The 21,064-nt window shown below is 45.0% G+C and overlaps 2 pseudogenes; both read right to left on the reverse strand.

The window, feature by feature from the left end:
• Positions 1 to 10,871: 10,871 nt before the first annotated feature.
• On the reverse strand, positions 10,872 to 12,259 carry LOC143287885 (uncharacterized; annotated as a pseudogene).
• A 3,348-nt stretch (positions 12,260 to 15,607) lies between these two features.
• LOC143287886 (uncharacterized) lies at positions 15,608 to 17,816 on the reverse strand (annotated as a pseudogene).
• Between the last annotated feature and the right edge of the window lie 3,248 nt (positions 17,817 to 21,064).

Here is a 21,064-nt window from a genome sequence, read left to right on the forward strand (position 1 = left end):
GGTAGACTTCAGGAGGCAGTCCTCATTTCTGTGCAACACTCAATCGACGATGTGACCACGATTGTGTGTAGGCTCGGTTACAGACTGGTTAAGATTGAACAAACTGACAATTTCAAGTAATTTAGAGGTATAAAACTATGGGGGTGAATCAAAATGAAAATTAAAGTCACCGACAATAAGTAGGGAGCCTGGTAAACTGTTAGCGTATTCTAAGAAGTCCGGAAACTGTTCTATGAACATCGTATCAGAAAGTTTATTTTTCTTGTTTGGTGGCGGACGGTACAGGCAGAACACATTGAGGTGGGAATGTGGCAGCGACAGTGAAAGCTGGGCCAGTTCAAAGGAGGCATGGTTGAAGGGGAAGACGGTACGTTGTGTGTGGGAGCAGTCTGTCTGACACAACGAAGGCGATTCTTCCCCCGCAAGTTGTTTTAACACGAGGGAAGGAGGTGGCAGTGTAGCCAGGGGGAGCGAGATCTCGATACTCAGCTTCATCCCCAGTACTGCAAAGCCAAGTTTCTTTGATACACAGGACGTCGAGGCTGATTGAAAGCAGATGTCCGTTGATCGCTGAGCGTTTGAGGTGAGGACCAACTGACTGGGCGTTGAACAGACGTAGAGAAATTTGAGCTGAGTGGTGGGAGGGAAAGGAGGACAGAGGTACATGAATAAGGTTATTAAAGTTGATGCATTTAACAGTATGTTCAGTGGAAGTTACAGTCCAGTACCACACACAACAGCTATCTTCCTCTGTGACGTCCTGCACGATGAGTGCGAACACGTGGGAGGTGGCAACCTATACCCACACCTCTGATGGCGTCGATGACAGAAGGTGCAGGAGGCACGGACAGGAGCTGGTCCCGTGTGTAAGACACATGGGGGGAATGAACATCAAGCGAGGGCCTGTGGTAGAGGTCAGCTTCAGGAACACGTGGAGCGGGCTGCGCATGCGAAAGGGGATGGTGAAGAAATGGCGTGCTCTGACAAGCAAGAATACTTGCCAGGTCACACAGAAAACATTTCCAAATAACTTGAAGTTCCTGTGGCAGAATCACACAAAACAAGCACCAGTGTATACTCCACTCCATCATAAAGCACATACACAACTTTCACGTCAACGCACAATCACATTCCAACACAACTGACAAAAGAATGAGAGCTGGGACTATGCTGCCTGTCAGGCGTAGCCCTACTCTGCTGGTACAGTGCATCACTGAAGCCCACACTGCATGTGCCGTATTTTCCACCGTTTTATTGCTTCTGATGGCTTTGGTGTAGTAAGCCTGCAGTTTGTTGATGGTCATGTGTGTCAGCTTGCCATATTCTCTGCCCCAAAGGGTCACCCCATGCTTGCTGTTGTCGGAAACCTGGTTCCTGAGTGCAGTTCCCAGTCTTTTGGAGACATGGTTGATGCACTCCTCTTTGCTGATCTCAGTGTCATAGGGGTTCAAAGCCACAAGTTCATTGTATGTCTTGCACTGTTGCAGTCACCATCTGACAACATAGTGGTGTAGCAAAACTTGTGCTTTGCTACTGACCGGGTCCAAATGTCCTTTGCTCCAGTGACCTCCATCATGCCAGAGTATCCTTCAAAATTCTTCTTGCTGTCCTGCCTGTGGTCTTCCCACCAAATCTGATAAGTGTTCTCTCCACACTCTTGCATTCTTTTTCCTGTGGTTTCACATTTTTGGCAAAACTTGCTCATAACATGGTAATCAATGCAAATACCAGTAAGCAGATCAATAACACACCCTAACCTGACCTTGGAATTGTGACCTCTGGTGTGCCAGGTCCCATCATAACTAACTGCAATGTCAATAACACCATCCGCTGACTCACAGTCAGGATTCAAGACCTTGTGTGCTTCCCTGACAGCTTGGGCAGCATGCTCTAAGAGGTGTTCTCTTTCAGTCTGGGATTAAGCTGATAAGTGGCTTCACAGTGACTTTTGAACGTCTCAGAACTAAGCCCATGGAGGTCCAGGTACTCAGAAAATTTTTTCAGCTTCCTGGCACCAAAGCCATACAGGATACTAGCAGTGACAGTGTGTCTCGTGATTTCAAATGCACCACTCTCACCTGGCATCCTTGATGAAGTGTAGTTTGCGCCCAGAAGAGAGTCACAGTTTGTGCATACAACCTCTAAATACACAGCAAACCCCCTTTTCATCTCTTCATTCGATGCTGAACTGTATGGTAGACTGCCCACATTCTGGACATGACAAAGCAGCAAACAGATTTGCAATTTCGTTCAGGTGTCAGATCGTTGTTGGAAGGCGAGGTGACGCAAAATTTATCGATCCACTTACTTTTGTCCCCTGAATCACTCGGCTTCCTAGATTTTGAATGGAATGACTTGAACTTCTTCGCACTAGAACCCATTTCTGAGGCGCATGCAGCTGAAGTCGATGGTAGCCTGTTTTGTTAGAGACAGGTCGATAATTTTTCAAACAGTTATGATCAAAGATGGTTTCTTGATGAGTGAACGTACAACAGCAGATTTGAAGCTTTCAGAGAAACAGCCAGACAGTAAGGAAGAATTGATGACATGAGTAATATGTGGCAGTAGAACATAAATACATTCAACCAACAAAGAAGATGGAACAGGGTCAAGCTCACAGGATTTCGGACAAGCGCTCAGACACACTTTCTTCACAAAATCTTCAGTAACCGGTTGGAAACAATGTAAAACAGGACCACTGTACACGCGTTCTTGACGGGTGAAGAAGGAGACACAACAGTGTCAAGCTTCTCACGAATGCATGCTATTTTGCCGGTGAAGAAGTCAGAAAACTTTTGAGGGAGTTCCTGCACCGAAAATGTTGTAGGGAGAGGCGTGTTTTTCATTTTACCTAGTAGATTGTTCGTAGCGTTGAAAAGCTGTTTGGCTGTGATACATGCAAGGATTTTAGAAGAGTAGAACTTTGACTTTGCCCTGTCAACAATGTTTGTTACACTATTCCTGGCTGTCTGAAAAATGTCCCTACTGATGGTCAAACTAGTGGCACGCCAGTGCCTCTCAGCTCTCCTCTCCCACTTGGCCTCCAATAGTTCTGGTCCCACGGTGTTGTACCAAGGCGACGGGGGACGATTGGAGATAGTCGACGGGGCGTGCCTGTCGAGTACAGCGAGGACAGTGGATAGCTGGTCAGCAGTGGGTTCAAAAGGGGTATCAGTCAGCAGGTCAGCTTTAAATAAGTCTAAGTCAATTGAGGTCAGTGTGCGCACCTCCCTGTATACACGGGGCGTGGGAGGTTTGGTGAGGTTCAGATGACATGTTAAACTGTGATGGTCGGAGGGCAGGGTGTGATCGACGGTGGTAGACTTCAGGAGGCAGTCCTCATTTCTGTGCAACACTCAATCGACGATGTGACCACGATTGTGTGTAGGCTCGGTTACAGACTGGTTAAGATTGAACAAACTGACAATTTCAAGTAATTTAGAGGTATAAAACTGTGGGGGTGAATCAGAATGAAAATTAAAGTCACCGACAATAAGTAGGGAGCCTGGTAAACTGTTAGCGTATTCTAAGAAGTCCGGAAACTGTTCTATGAACATCGTATCAGAAAGTTTATTTTTCTTGTTTGGTGGCGGACGGTACAGGCAGAACACATTGAGGTGGGAATGTGGCAGCGACAGTGAAAGCTGGGCCAGTTCAAAGGAGGCATGGTTGAAGGGGAAGGCAGTTGTGTACATTGTGTGTGGAAGCAGCCTGTCTGACACAACAAAGGCGATTCCTCCCCCGCAAGTTGTTGTAACACGAGGGAAGGAGGTGGTAGTGTAGCCAGGGGGAGCGAGATCTCGATAATTAGCTTCATCCCCAGTACTGCAAAGCCAAGTTTCTTTGATACACAGGATGTCGAGGCTGATTGAAAGCAGATGTTCGTTGATCGCTGAGCGTTTGAGGCGAGGACCAACTGACTGGGCGTTGAACAGACGTAGAGAAATTTGAGCTGAGCGGTGGGAGGGAAAGCAGGACAGAGGTACATGAATAAGGTTATTAAAGTTGATGCATTTAACAGTATGGTCAGTGGAAGTTACAGTCCAGTACCACACACAACAGCTATCTTCCTCTGCTTGCGACGTCCTGCACGATGAGTGGGAACACGTGGGAGGTGGCACCCTATACCCACACCTCTGATGGCGTCGATGACAGAAGGGTCAAGTGCTGCATGAGGCACGGACAGGAGCTGGTCCCGTGTGTAAGACACATGGGGGGAATGAACATCAAGCGAGGGCCTGTGGTAGAGGTCAGCTTCAGGAACACGTGGAGCGGGCTGCGCATGCGAAAGGGGATGGTGAAGAAATGGCGTGCTCTGACAAGCAAGAATACTTGCCAGGTCACACAGAAAACATGTCCAAATAACTTGAAGTTCCTGTGGCAGAATCACACAGTCTCAGTGTGATAGGGGTTCAAAGCAACAAGTTCATTGTATGTCTTGCAGTCACCATCTGACAACATAGTGGTGTAGCAAAACTTGTGCTTTGCTACTGACCGGGTCCAAATGTCCTTTGCTCCAGTGACCTCCATCATGCCAGAGTATCCTTCAAAATTCTTCTTGCTGTCCTGCCTGTGGTCTTCCCACCAAATCTGATAAGCGTTCTCTCCACACTCTTGCATTCTTTTTCCTGTGGTTTCACATTTTTGGCAAAACTTGCTCATAACATGGTAATCAATGCAAATACCAGTAAGCAGATCAATAACACACCCTAACCCGACCTTGGAATTGTGACCTCTGGTGTGCCAGGTCCCATCATAACTAACTGCAATGTCAATAACACCATCCGCTGACTCACAGTCAGGATTCAAGACCTTGTGTGCTTCCCTGACAGCTTGGGCAGCATGCTCTAAGAGGTGTTCTCTTTCAGTCTGGGATTAAGCTGATAAATGGCTTCACAGTGACTTTTGAACGTCTCAGAACTAAGTCCATGGAGGTCCAGGTACTCGGAAAAATTTTTTCAGCTTCCTGGCACCAAAGCCACACAGGATACTAGCAGTGACAGTGCGTCTGGTGATTTCAAATACACCACTCTCACCTGGCATCCTTGATGAAGTGTAGTTTGCGCCCAGAAGAGAGTCACAGTTTGTGCATACAACCTCTAAATACACAGCAAACCCCCTTTTCATCTCTTCATTCGATGCTGAACTGTATGGTAGACTGCCCACATTCTGGACATGACAAAGCAGCAAACAGATTTGCAATTTCGTTCAGGTGTCAGATCGTTGTTGGAAGGCGAGGTGACGCAAAATTTATCGATCCACTTCTCGTGCTTGCACTTGAACTGTCTGCACTTTTGTCCCCCGAATCACTCGGCTTCCTAGATTTTGAATGGAATGACTTGAACTTCTTCACACTAGAACCCAGTACTGAGGCGCATGCAGCTGAAGTCGATGGTAGCCTGTTTTGTTAGAGACAGGTCGATAATTTTTCAAACAGTTATGATCAAAGATGGTTTCTTGATGAGTGAACGTACAACAGCAGATTTGAAGCTTTCAGGGAAACAACCAGACAGTAAGGAAGAATTGATGACATGAGTTATATGTGGCAGTAGAACATAAATACATTCAACCAGCAAAGAAGACGGGACAGGGTCAAGCTCACAGGATTTCGGACAAGCGCTCAGACACACGTTCTTCACAAAATCTTCAGTAACCGGTTGGAAACAATGTAAAACAGGACCACTGTACATGTGTTCTTGACAGGTGAAGGAGACACAACAGAGTCAAGCTTCTCACGAATGCATGCTATTTTGCCGGTGAAGAAGTCAGAAAACTTTTAAGGGAGTTCCTGCACCGAAAATGTTGTAGGGAGAGGCGTGTTTTTCATTTTACCTAGTAGATTGTTCGTAGCATTGAAAAGCTGTTTGGCTGTGATACAAGAGTAGAACTTTGACTTTGCCCTGTCAACAATGTTTGTTACACTATTCCTGGCTGTCTGAAAAATGTCCCTACTGATGGTCAAACTAGTGGCACGCCAGTGCCTCTCAGCTCTCCTCTCCCACTTGGCCTCCAATAGTTCTGGTCCCACGGTGTTGTACCAAGGCGACGGGGGACGATTGGAGATCAGTCGACGGGGCGTGCCTGTCGAGTACAGCACGTAGGACAGTGGATAGCTGGTCAGCAGTGGGTTCAAAAGGGGTATCAGTCAGCAGGTCAGCTTTAAATAAGTCTAAGTCAATTGAGGTCAGTGTGCGCACCTCCCTGTATACACGGGGCTTGGGAGGTTTGGTGAGGTTCAGATGACATGTTAAACTGTGATGGTCGGAGGGCAGGGTGTGATCAATGGTGGTAGACTTCAGGAGGCAGTCCTCATTTCTGTGCAACACTCAATCGACGATGTGACCACGATTGTGTGTAGGCTCGGTTACAGACTGGTTAAGATTGAACAAACTGACAATTTCAAGTAATTTAGAGGTATAAAACTGTGGGGGTGAATCAAATGAAAATTAAAGTCACCGACAATAAGTAGGGAGCCTGGTAAACTGTTAGCGTATTCTAAGAAGTCCGGAAACTGTTCTATGAACATCGTATCAGAAAGTTTATTTTTCTTGTTTGGTGGCGGACGGTACAGGCAGAACACATTGAGGTGGGAATGTGGCAGCGACAGTGAAAGCTGGGCCAGTTCAAAGGAGGCATGGTTGAAGGGGAAGGCAGTTGTGTACATTGTGTGTGGAAGCAGCCTGTCTGACACAACAAAGGCGATTCCTCCCCCGCAAGTTGTTGTAACACGAGGGAAGGAGGTGGTAGTGTAGCCAGGGGGAGCGAGATCTCGACACTTAGCTTCATCCCCAGTACTGCAAAGCCAAGTTTCTTTGATACACAGGACGTCGAGGCTGATTGAAAGCAGATGTTCGTTGATCGCTGAGCGTTTGAGGCGAGGACCAACTGACTGGGCGTTGAACAGACGTAGAGAAATTTGAGCTGAGCGGTGGGAGGGAAAGCGGGACAGAGGTACACGAATAAGGTTATTAAAGTTGATGCATTTAACAGTATGGTCAGTGGAAGTTACAGTCCAGTACCACACACAACAGCTATCTTCCTCTGTTTGCGACGTCCTGCACGATGAGTGCGAACACGTGGGAGGTGGCAACCTATACCCACACCTCTGATGGCGTCGATGACAGAAGGGTCAAGTGCTGCAGGAGGCACGGACAGGAGCTGGTCCCGTGTGTAAGACAAATGGGGGGAATGAACATCAAGCGAGGGCCTGTGGTAGAGGTCAGCTTCAGGAACACGTGGAGCGGGCTGCGCATGCGAAAGGGGATGGTGAAGAAATGGCGTGCTCTGACAAGCAAGAATACTTGCCAGGTCACACAGAAAACATGTCCAAATAACTTGAAGTTCCTGTGACAGAATCACACAAAACAAGCACCAGTGAACCTGGGTCTGAATTAAAGACTGAGGCTGTGATTGCTAGGTCTAAGGCTTGTTCTAATGTTTGGGGCGCCCTTAGCATAACAAATTTGGAGATACTGGGCAATAGTGCACTCACTATGGTCTCCATAGTTTCTTTTGGATTTTTCCCTAGCTGCTGGCCCTGTCGAGACATGGCAGCTAAGAAATCCTCCACCGACTCCTGAGGTATTTGTCGGCGTTGGTGGAATTGTTTCAATCACATTCACCTGGTGGATTCATGCGGTTGAAACCTCCTAATCAGTGTGTTACGAAGCGCACTGTATGAACCATGCACAACTGAGCCACTTTCTACGCTATCCAACCACATTTGAGCTTGTCCTTTCAGTAACAGGCTGAGGACAGCTCGTATATTTTCGTCACTCCAATTTTGAAGTGACGCATATTGGTCAAACTTTTTGATCCAGTCCTCTTATGTCCTGACTGGGTGATCCAGAAAAAGGTTCTGGCATCAGTTTGTGTGAAATTTGTGCCACTGAAGGCATTCTGAAGGAAGATATTTGCCCTGTCATATAATATACTACTCAAAGAAAGTTAAGGGCCAGGCAGAAAAACTGTCATTTGAATTGGACAAAGAATACAAAAGTTGATTTTTATTATTCGGAACTTGTTAGTTATTGTACATTATGGATTTATTTCTTCTCATCACAGTCTGATGGTTGTGTGTTTAATTCATCTGTTGGTTGGAGTCTACTCTCTGCCTGTCCCTAACTCTTAGATATTAAGGCTTTCCTCCCTGTCTGAAGTCTTACTGTGTCGGGCAAAGTTAGGCACCAAACATGGGGAACCAAAAGAAAAGTTACGTGTTGCACCTTTTTTCTTTTTTTTTTTTTTTTTTTTAACCAAGGCAGTTTCCACATGATATCAATGTTTGGACTGTATGTGTCATCAGTGGTGTGAAAATCATTCCCATTTTCAGCCCTGAAATGGCCCCTCTGTTGTCGGCTGGGCTATAAGTGACATGATTTAATTTGTTTTTGTCACCATCCTCAGTGTTATTTTTTTCAAGTTCATGTATCTGTTTACTATGGCCATATGGTGCAGATGGGTCATCTTCACACTGATCTTAAGTGTGACTCTGACTGCCACCAACAAAATTAGTGTACCTCAAATAGTATTGCTCAACAGACCTGGAGAAAATGTCTACAGCTAAGTCTGATTCCATACCACCTGAAGATCCTTCATGTGTCAAAGTACACTCACTATCATGTTTGGCTTTGCCAGTCCTTGAACCTCTGAGTATGTTTGTCTTGTTTCAGCCACTAATCACAAGACTTACATGACTTGCTTTTGCTAGCTGTGTCAAGTACTTTACCTGTGTCATACCCTACCAATGTAGCTACCCCTATCTTTGAGGTGTGACCGCGGGTCATATATGTACCATCAAAAGAGACATCAACTTGCCTCTTCACTGTTTCTTCTTCTTCTTTTGCTAGATTATGTTCACATTCAGCAGCTGCTTGCATACTTCTTTTCTGAACAGTACTGGCAGCCTTTTCAATTGTTTGGTTAATTTTGATATGAGAACTTCTTTTGACAGGAGGAGGCAAATCCATGACTCCACAGAAGGTTTGGAGTTCCGCAAGGTCACAGTCGATACAGCGCATGGCAGATGCTGCACGGCGAATCACTGAACTTATTTTAAAATTTCCTCCAGAAATTTGGGGACAAGAGGGTAAAGATGTCTAACACAAGCATTGTTTTCACAATGAAAAGCAAATTCACTGCCCAGTCCTGCCCGTATTACTTCAGTCAGCTGCACACTATTCTGACAAAATTTGCAAACAGTCTGAGATTCTATGTTTTGGTTCAGAATGGCCAGATCGATCAATCTATAACCCTGTGTCTGTGAGACTTCTGACAGATCAGTACAATCTTCAACTGAATCTGTTTCATCATCTGTTTCAGTACTGTCGCTAGATTCATCACTACTTGCTTTCATTAAATCATATAAATTTTAAAGCTTTACTTCACTTCGAGTGGGCGTGGCACTGAAGTTTTCATTGTTGGGGGAGCATTGTTGCATTGAATCGATCAATACTGAAGCAGACGATTCTAAATCATTACAACTAAACATTTCGACATCATTTTCGGTCTTTTTGTGTATCAATTTCCTTGAAAAGTCCTGCGTTTACCTGTCTTCCCACGCCTTTTAGGGGTAATGTTCAAATGTTCAATAGAATACTAAACTCAGGGGGACTGTTTAGACAAAAAACAAAGGGTGTCTTAGGCTCACCTCGATGCGCTAAGTTGAATGGAACCCTCAGCTAAGCTGTACGACCACTACTTTCCCATGAAACTGCGACAATTTTATACACAGTAAGCTCAGCCGATCACAACCAGAGCAACCACCTGCAAGCCATTTTGACTGCTGATCACGTGTAGTAATTTTTTTTTTTTTCAGTTTTGGATCATGCTCAAGCTGATTTTTAACATACGTCATGTTACAGCCACAAGCAATCAAGTACTCAATTGAAGAACAAATTGTTGCTGTTGTTGTTACATTTATTTAATAATCGAAAAAAATCATGGCAGGTACAATTATTAATTGGTGGGATGTCTTGATTAACCCACCTGGGTAACATGGCAACAGAAGACCAAAACCAAGGCAAACTACTTGCACAGTTGATTAGTGAAAAATTAATGGCACTGGAAAATCACTGTCCTGTGTTTGAAAAACGTAAACAGAAGATAATAAATTGACACTTTCAGGGATCGCGCTAGACTTTTTCAAAACGCGTGCAGCTTACGCAAAGTCGGCAAAAAAACGCGTAAGTTAGAGTCAGAATTGCGTCAGACCTATGACACTAAATCAAAGGTTTAAGCCGACGATGTTGAAGTCGCAAGCTGCTCAGAAGCATCAGCCGGAGATTGCTCTGGAGCAATAGTTTCACGACTAGACGAAAAAAACGATGACAACTTGCGCTGCATATTGAGTCGATTCCGTGACTGAGATACAATGGAAAACAAAAAACACGCTATGGCGTAGGCTAGCCGAGTAACGTTCAGCAGTCAAACAAGCTGTTAAGAGTCACGTAGGCATCTCGGAGTGCTCCGCATGCACAGACACTTTGTCTTGTACCGTCTGATTCAGTATCGCAAACCTAGCTGCCAAGTCAGTCCTAAAGTTGCATTGATACGACTTGGAGTAAAAGTTGTTTTGCGTAAGTGTTACGCGTGAGCGCTGTGAAAATGCGTCAGCGAAAATCAAAATGCGTCAAATACGCGAAAAACATGTGTTAACGCGATCCCTGCACTTTTGCAATACAAATGGGTACAGAAAACAAACAGCTGTTCATATGGCATTTACAAAATCATTTACATGGGTGGCAAGCGTAGGGTACTTCATTCTCTGCTCGATGTGACCGTGCATACTAGTTACCCCCAACAACTGGAAGACGAAGCTGAGGACAGCTGGTAGTCCTCAACCCTCATCCAACCATACCAGGTGGGCAACATTAGTACTGCTCCCGTATGCATGTCAGCAGACGGGGGAAGCATGAACGTTGCCCATCCTTGTACTTGTTCCTCCACACGAACTCGTACAGGTACGATTGGAAGGGCCTCGGACGTACCGAACTGTCGCTTCAGCTTCCTCTTTGCCCTCATCCATGTGTTTTCGATGTTGTTGGTGTGGATGGCGGGGTTGTTGGGGTCCACGAAATGTTGTTCATGCACGATCACATCGTGCAGGTATATCCCCCCACCTAACTGCTCCAAGTGGTGGTAGGAACGCCATCCATCCGAGATGATGTGGGAGCCAGGAAGGATTCACTCCAGGATCAGGGCCTCAAGCGTGGGCCTGGTCTGGTCTTGTACTTCCACCATGAAGCACTGCCCTGTCTCCCTTTCAATGCCCCCAAAGACCCAATGCCCCTCACGCCACTGGCCCCGGTGGTACTTCCTGTGGAAATATTTGGTCTCGTCTATCTCCACGACTATTGGTTGCCCAGTCTGGAGATCGAGGCTGCCGATCTGCTGCGGGTGGCGGCGCAGGTCTTCATCACAGACCTGCACACACACACACACACGCACACACACACACACATAAACTCAATTTCAGAAACAAGCATATCCAACCCATAGCAAAATATACCAAACACAAATATGAACATTATTATCGTTTTCTAAATGAACCGTCGTGAGCTACAGTGAAGTTTAACCCCAAAACTTTACATTTAGGAAAATTGGGGTGAGGGTGAAAGTATACATGTTGAACTTGTATATCATGCTTACCTCACGGATGAAGTTGCACCAGTCGACGACTGTCGTGGTGCTGATCCCCAGCTCTCGGCAGATCTGGCCCTGGGGAAAATCTGCCGCCCAGAAGTACAGCAGCAGGATGCTCTTCGTGAGAGACAGGTGCGAACGTTGGAACCAGCTGTCAAACCTGCAATGAGATGGATTGAAATGTTTACTGCTTAACTTATTACTCAGAAAAGGGAGAGGTGGAAAAAGGGGAGGGTGGCGGTGGTCCCTCTTTCTTTTTTGCCAGAACAGATGCGATAAGACAGAAAGCGAAAACAGGGTGCACATAACACGTACCATAAGCCACGAAAACGTACCTGATGCTTTTGGTGGCACCTCGGCACTGGGCCGGACACTTCCAGCACTTGCCGTCTATATGACCATTGTAGGTGGAAACGGTCATGTCATTTCCACAGGCGTGGCATAGCAAGTGGTTTCTCATCAGGCCTCTTCTCGCCAACCACTGTATGGCCTCTGTGGTATCCACTGCTGGAATCAATTCCAGCAGTGTCCACTCCTCTTCAAGTACCTGTTGGGGCTGCAAAACCTGGGCAACAGGAACCAAGTTTTGAGGGTTTCTTGGTCGTCCGCCCGCCATTTTTATATTTTCCGCGGTTCTTACTTCTTCTTAGCACGCGGTTCCTACTGTCGGTTTCCAATGAAAACACATAAAGATTCCTACAAACTCGGGCTTGGAGCAACAGAAATGAAGTGGTGGTCAGAAAATCAGATTTTGCGCCGAAAAAGTCAACAACCGAAATTGACATTTTGCAGGCTCGTGCATCTTTGCCGACACTCCAGTATCCTTTGTACCAATTTTCAGAATGATCGGTTCAGTAGTTTTTCCTCTGGAACTTGCCATGCCACAGACACACACACACACACACACACACACACACACACACACACACACACACTGTTTTATCAATTTGTGATGTCTTTGTTGCAAATGGGAGTGGGAGGGGGGGGGGGGGGCAGGGGCGACCATTTGTGCTAGAATGTCTAACGTGACAGCTAAAAAAAAAAAAAAGTGAGGCGACAGAGGGGCACCTAGAGTCTAGGTGTAGCCCGGCCTCCTTAGAGTGTCAGGAGTTAAGGGCCGAAACACTTGATTAAGGGGGTTTTCTTCTCTGAAGACCCTGTGTTGTCCAGCTCTCCGCAGAGTTTCTCTCCACTTCCTACTTTCGGTTTCCAATGAAAACACACACAGATTGATGACGCGTTCACCCACGTGATCAGCAGTCAAAATGGCGTGCAGGTGGGGAAGGAGTACTCGGCTTACTGTGTATTTGTCGCAGTTTCATGGGAAAGGAGTGGTCCTAGAGCTTAGCTGAGGGTTCCATTCAACTCAGCGCATCGAGGTGAGCCTAAAACACCCTTTGTTTTTGTCTAAACAGCCCCCCTGAGTTTAGTATTCTAAAGTTGAAGACTACCCAATCAGTCTATAACACATGAAGCTACGCACAGCAGTGTACACATCCGGTTAGGTCCGCCATTTTGTTTTTCGTCTGCACTTCCGTTTTCGATTTTGTCGTCTGCATACAGTGTCCGACTGTTGAGTTGAACCGAAACTTGTACAGTCACAGACTGTCTATATGAGTGCTTAACTGCATCTAAACACATTTTGGGTAATCCTGCAGTTTAGAATACTAAACTCAGGGGGCCGTTCAAATGAAAAAATAGAGGTGGTTTTAGACTGACCTTGATGCGCTGAGTCGAATGCAACCCTCAGCTAAGCTCTACGGCCACTCCTTGTCAATGAAACAGAGACATAATAAATAGTAAACTCAGTCGGTCACTTCCCGAGCAACTATTGGCGAGCCATTTTGATTGCTGGTGACGTGGTGTTTACGTCATCAACTTCTGTGTGTTTTCGGTAGAAACTGAAAGTAGAAATCTGTGGGTTTAAGACGGACAGCGAGAGAGAGGAGAAGTTAAATTTACGTCCTCCGGCCCCCAGAGAGGGCCATATGGGACATTAAGGTTGGCCCCGATGTTAGGGCGTATTTGCCCCTACGGACAGCAAAGCGTGTCTTAGGCTCAGTTTTGAACCCCTTTGCCACCCAAGATTAAGGCTTTTTCGTTGCGTTCTGGTGTTTTCAGGGTAGTGTGTGGCCCACGTCCAGTCTGCATGATCTTCGGACTACTGTCTTAGGCTCACCTTGATGCACTGAGTTGATTTTGTGTGTGTGTGTGTGTGTTTTCAACTGAGTCGTTTACGTTTTGCCTTGGAAGGTGAAGGCCGTGTATGGTGAAGGGTCATGGAGTATTTTTAACCAATGACAGCTCTCGCTTGCAGCTGTGTGGTTGCAGACAAGTGTGCAAGTTACGAGTGTGCAAGCTCGCTCTTAGTCGTAGGCCACCTGAAAACAAAAGCATGCAAAGCTGCCAAACCCACTTTGATTGAAGGTAAATATGAGCCATTTTGACTATTGATTTTGTGTATTTTCTTTTTCAACTGTGGGATCATGCTCAACCAGCCACAAGCATTCAAGTACTCCATTGAAAAACAAACTAGTGGTTGCTGTTGTTACATGTATTTATTCATTTACACTTCTGCAGCAATGACTAGTTTTACCATTCATGTAATCACCCAAGTAATTTCTATTACTAGGTACAATATTGACAAGAAAACTTTTCTTGATTTCAACATAGTCACTTATTCTCATTGTTGGTAATTGTTACCATCACACAATGGACATACCCATGAATCCTACATACTTGCTATTTGCCTGTTGGCTGCCACCATCACACAATGGATTCATGCATTTATATACCCAACTTTCATAAACTGAATGCAAACTGCAGTACTTTCAACAATGAAATAAAGCCATTCCCTTTAAGAACAAAGATCAATAATTAAAAAAAGTTTTGCTTGGTTCACTTGTAAAGTTGTAATACCCTTTCATATTGGTTTTTGCCATCACACAATACACATGCACCAAACATTCTTAAATTGTAATTGAACTACAATATATTCAACTTTGATTATGATATAAATCCAAAGATAAAAAAGGAAAAAGGTGTCTTTGTTCACTAGTAATACTGGTTCACAAAAAGTTGCTTTCATGATCATACAATGGACATATATTGATTCATTAATCGATTTTCAAATTCCAATACACTTGAAAATGAACTCAAAATGATGATATTTATCTTAACTTCCCCTCCCCCCCCCTCCACACACACACACACACACACACCTTTACCAATTAAAAAAAATTGAACATAACCATCTACTAACGGCTCAACAAATGCAGTATTGAACATAATAATGATACAAAAACATGCGGAAAAAAAAACAGGTCAGTAAAATCCATGAAGATTATGATAGACTGAAAAGATGAAGTAAAAATCTGTATGGTCATATTTCATACATTGTACAGCATATATCTATCAGTTACTAACAGTAACAGAAAGTCATACTGCTTAGTCCAGCAATGCAAAGACCCCCCCCCCCCCCAAAAAAAAAAAAAAAAAAAAAAATCCTATCTCATAATGAGTATTTTGGAAAAACTGAGTAATAATGTATGAACACGTGAATCAAATACTCATAAATTGTAAGCAAACTCACATACATTAAACTGTGATACAAATCAAAAGACCAAAAAGGAGAAGTGTCTTTGTGCACTTGTAATACTATTCACAAAAATGTTGCTTTCATGATCATGCAATGGCACATACATATATATTGTTTCATTAAATGCATTCAAATTTCAGTAAACATCACAATTAAACCATATTATTATATTCATACAAGCAACAGATTAATAGGAAAAGGTAACTTAAGTAATGCTGCTTCAAATTTGACTAGCTGTCAATGTCACATTCTGAAAAAAAAAAAAAACCAAGGATCCAATTAAAACATGGAAAATCCAGAAGACGAAGCTGACGACAGCTGGTAGTCCTCAACCCTCATCCAATCATACCAGGCACATGGGCAACATTAGTACTGCTCCCGTATGCATGTCAGCAGACATGAGAAGTACGAACGTTGCCCATCCTTGTACTTGTTCCTCCACACGAACTCGTACAGGTACGATTGGAAGAGGGCCTCGGACGTACCGAACTGTCACTTCAGCTTCCTCTTGGCCCTCATCCAGGTGTTTTCTATGTTCTGTGTATGAATGGCGGGGTTGTTGGGGTCGACGAAATGGTTCTCGTGCACGATCACATCGTGGGTGTACAACCCCCCTCCGCCAATCTGCTCCACATGGTGGTAGGATCGCCACCCGTCTGATATTATGTGGGATCCAGGGAGGATCCACTCCTGGATCAGCGCCTCAAGCGTAGCTCTGGTTCTGTCCTGCACTTCAACCATGAAGCACTTCCCCGAGTCTCGCTCTATACCACCAAACACCCAGTGCCCTTCCTGCCACTGGCCCCGGTGGTACTTAACGGTGGAAGTACTTCGTCTCGTCGATCTCGACGACGACGGGCTCCCAGGTCTGGGGATCGAGGCTGCCGATCTGCTGCGGGTGGCGGCGCAGGTCTTCATCACACACCTGCACAACGCGGAGTTGATGTGGTTGATGTCTGCTCCACTGACGGTAACGGTAGATTTGCAGCTTGACTCGACGGCAAAAGATTATCCTTCACTCTTTTCTTTGGGGCCATGTTGTTGCGTGGATGTTTGCTTTCAAAATGGTGATGATGAGACTGACACTTTCACTCGACCAACGCGGTGCGAGCACCACGGGAACGCCTACAATGCAGTATGAACGCTGTGTGCGCGGTGACAACTCCTAGCACTCTGTGACAACGCCACGAGCGCACAATGACAACTCCTAGCACTCCGTGACAAGGCCACGAGCGCGCAGTCAGTTGCAAGCTAGAACGCAGTGTGAACGCTTTGGCAACGCTACCAACGGCATGGGCACGCAGTAGACGTTGTAACAACGCCGCACACACGCAGTCTATCGCCAGTTAGAACGCCGTGGGAACGCAACTAATGCTCTGTAGAGACGCAACACTTGTCACACCTAAAAACGATTTTCTGGTATTTTCCGATTTGACAGCGTTCTAGCACGCAGTGAGAACGCAGTGGGAACGCCGTCCTAGTGTGACAGGGGTCTAAGTAGGGTGTCCCTGTCAATTGTACTAAACTGATCTCTAATTTCTCTAAGCAGCTTTGTATCTCCTACACCAGCGGATACCTTTGCAGACATCAGGTTGGGTTCAATAGACAATAGGTCATATGACCGGAAGAACATAAAATCAATAGGTCAAATATCACCCGTCCCGGGCTTTTTCAAACTTTAATAATGCACAAATGAAAGGAAAATGTAATACATTGGCCATTCTGGTCATTCATTGACTAGAAAAAAAAGAAGTTAAGAATGTCATTGATTTCTGACAAGAAAATGCAATGTTCTGGTCTTCTGAAGCTCGCGAAAGGCAGCGATAAAGATTCGTTTCGGATTTCATTTCGTCACTGATCCGTATTTTAATAAACCAGTTTATAGTCATTTCCTGTAGGAGCAGACAACAAAGCGAGAGAGAGAGATGGTTACTTTGGCTGACCGACTGGTCATAAAAACAATAAGTCATGTGACCTGGCAACTTGAAAAACAATAGGTCATTTCAAAATTAAATGCGTCAATGACCGATGTCGAACCTGATCCCTGCCTTTGCAGCAACAAATGAGCGCATTTCAAGTAACAGTTTTAAATGACATAATTCTGTCTCGTGACCAGTGTGGTTTAAACAAAAGACAGCGGTAACTTTTCCAGTATGAATGTATGTTGTGACCGTCATGTGGCAAGTACATTTTCCTTTAATTTTTGATGTTTCCTGAGTTTTTATGTGTCTCTTGCATTGGTCTGCTGGCACACTCTTTGCTACATTTATTTCAGACCGATTACAGTAATAAAACTCTGTAACACTTTCAGTCCATTTCTCAGGCCCACGTTGCTTGACAAAATGAGTTTTAGTAGTTTTTTTCTGTATCTGACCGCCAAACTTCAAATTCTTGTTTACACTGGAATGTTTTGGACTGAATATTTAAAATTTTTCCCATGTGCTGCATTGTAGTGATAAATCAACTGCTTCAAATTATACGCTACAAAGTCACACTGCTGACAGTTACAATGTCCTGTAGTGTGGGGTACTTCCATACCAGGGTGGGATTTTTTTTATATGGCGTACGAGGGCATCATGCCTGGAGAGAAGAGAATCACAGTAGGGACATTCTCTGCTTGGTCTCTTTGCCTTTCGGAAGGAAGATGGATCAGTGTCGGATCCACCAGGTGGATTATTTGGTGGTTTCGTGATGGACGGGGGAATTCGCTTATTTGGTGGAACATCAGCAGAGGGAGATGGCTTATTTGGTGGAGCACCAGCAGAGGGAGATGGCTTATTTGGTGGAACACCAGCAGAGGGAGATGGCTTATTTGGTGGAATACCAGCAGAGGGAGATGACTTATTTGGTGGAAAGCAGAGGGAGATGGCTTATTTGGTGGAATACCAGCAGAGGGAGATGACTTATTTGGTGGAACACCAGCAGAGGGAGATGGCTTATTTGGTGGAATACCAGCAGAGGGAGATGACTTATTTGGTGGAACACCAGCAGAGGGAGATGGCTTATTTGGTGGAACACCAGCAGAGGGAGATGACTTATTTGGTGGAACACCAGCAGAGGGAGATGGCTTATTTGGTGGAACACCAGCAGAGGGAGATGGCTTATTTGGTGGAACACCAGCAGAGGGAGATGGCTTATTTGGTGGAACACCAGCAGAGGGAGATGGCTTATTTGGTGGAGCACCAGCAGAGGGAGATGGCTTATTTGGTGGAACACCAGCAGAGGGAGATGGCTTATTTGGTGGAACACCAGCAGAGGGAGATGACTTTGGTGTGGATGAAGGGGCTGCTCCCCATGCAGGTTTCTTCTCCTGTGGTGGAGAGCCAGGAGTTGCTGCCTTCTGTTTCTGACCAGGTTGTTCTGTTGCTGGCAGAATGTAGCACAGGTTCACAGAGCCTGAAACAAACCATGCCATGATTACCCTCCGCAAATATCTTTCATATCGCATGGTGTTGTGCCAAAAAAAAGGGGCAAATAGATTTGCACACTATTACATATGTTTACCAATAAATCAGGCACTAATTTCATTCAACATAATTCAAACACCGACTTCTCGATTATATTATATATGTTTCCCATTTCCTGTGCGATATTGTTCCAAGCAGCCAACAGCATGTCTCGGTTTGAGTGGTTCTTGTCGTCTTTGTTATAGATGAAAGTTCGAATCCTCACTGCAGCGATCAACCTCTCGTCGTCCATGTTGGAAAGGAAGTGTCGTTATTTATCAAAAAAATCAAGCACGAGTTTTGTCCCTTTGCACCTGTGCGGCCGCGTGCGCTCGGTTCGCACGACCGTGCAAAACGCGGCGTAAAATTTATGGGTCCAAGACGGCTCAGCATAACCACTTTACCCGTCCCCAGTAAGCCCAGAGAAGGATTTTCCTGAAACCGAACGCGCAATTTGCGCTGCAAAACGTGCGGCGCGTTTGGCACGGTTCAGTATAACCACAGCTTTACTGTGTTGGGCAAAGTTAGACACCAAACATGGGGAATCAAAAGAAAAGGGGTCATACTAAAATGCGAAAAGACACAAAAATACACCGGAAAAGAATGTGGTGAAAAGACATGAAAAGTCCTGGAATATCTATTCTGATGTCTTTTCAGATGTCTTTTCGCGTCTTTTCAGATGTCTTTTCGCGTATTTTGAGTAAGAAGCAAAAAGATACGAAAACACATCTGAAAAAACATGTGAAAAGTCATGGAACATCTTTATTTAAAACTTAGTTAATTAGAACCCCTAAGGAATCATGTTTTCCCAAATCCTTTATGTATATAATATGCAAAACATCCAAACCTTCAAATAATAACACTAGTGTCCAAAGAATATCACAGACGTCCTGTTCTGGATGCCTTTACTCGTTTCTTCTGCCCAATTTTTTGCCCTCTGGCTCCAGGGGTCAAGATACCAAAAGTACTCCGTGAAAAAACCCCTCAGTCAAGACGCCAGCTGATATGAGAGGGGGGCAGCTGTAACCATAAGACCAAACACCCACAACAGAATAACATTACAAACTAACACACACACACACACACACACACACAAAGATGCACAAATTGTAAATAAAAGGATTAGAAAACCTTCTGGTTATGAAAAAGAAGGGAACATATGCTAGTATTCCACAACCTGCACATATCTACATGACCATTACCTGCATACACTCACACATCCATACGCATACAAACTAACACAGTTTCTCTTATTAAAAAAAAAAAAAAAAAAAAAAAAAAAGGCTGGGGAGGGGGCTAGGGGATGGACCTTCACGCGCCGATGTCCCGCCATAGTATAAAAACTATAAAATAAATGTCTCTCTATTACTAAGAATAAAATACCAGGTCTGAAGGTCTCTCTCTAAAAAAAAAAAAAAAAAAAAAAAAATACACACACTCACATAATGTCTGTTTATCTCCCTAAAAAAAAAAAAAAAAAAAAAAAAAAGCGTGGGGGGGCAAGAGGGGGTTTAGGAGAAATTGATGAACATGCTAAGATGTCCCGCTATAGTGAAATTCAAGGTAAAATGTCTATCTAATCTCATCTCATCTCATCTCATCTATCCCTTGACCCGTGGGTGGGTCGTTGGGGCACCATGGATGACTGCCTGGTCAGCTCGCGCCACCTGCCTCGGTCCTCAGCGGCCCTTTGAGTTGTGGCAAATGGCAGGCCCGTCCACTCTTTGATGTTGTCCTCCCACCGCTTTCTCTGTCTGCCTGTCTTCCTCCTTCCTTGTACGGTACCCTGCAGGATGGTCTTGGCTAGGCCGTCTGATCGTGTGACGTGTCCATACCAGCGGAGCTTGCGTTCCTTCACTGTGGTTAGCAGGTCTTTGAATGGGCCAATGGCGTTTTGGACTCTTCTTTTCACTTCCTCATTTGTGATGTGGTCTTTGTATGTAATGTTCAGGATCTTGCGGAAGCATCTCATTTCCAGGGCCTGGATTCTTCTCTGGAGTTCTGCAGTGAGGGTCCAGGATTCGCAAGCGTATAGAAATATTGAGAAGATGAGGGAGCGCATTAGTCTGATTTTGGACGAGAGGGAGATCTTTTTGTCCTTCCATATAGTCTTCAATCGACTCAGTGCGGCAGTAGTCTGCGCGATTCTGGACAGGACCTCTGGTTTTGAACCCTCGTCTGACACAATGGCACCCAAGTATTTGAAGGAGGAGACTTCTTCCAGTTTTTCACCGTTTACGTGCAAGTTGGACGTTACGCCTTGGCTGTTGTTGGTCATAACCTTGGTCTTCTCGGCACTGATCTCCATGCCGTAGGCTGATGATGTCTTGTCAAGTTTGTGCACAAGTTCTTCGAGTTCTTTCTCTTCTCCTGCCAG

The sequence above is a fragment of the Babylonia areolata genome, chromosome 12 (assembly GCF_041734735.1).
Source record: "Babylonia areolata isolate BAREFJ2019XMU chromosome 12, ASM4173473v1, whole genome shotgun sequence".
In the NCBI taxonomy this organism is placed as follows: domain Eukaryota; kingdom Metazoa; phylum Mollusca; class Gastropoda; order Neogastropoda; family Buccinidae; genus Babylonia; species Babylonia areolata.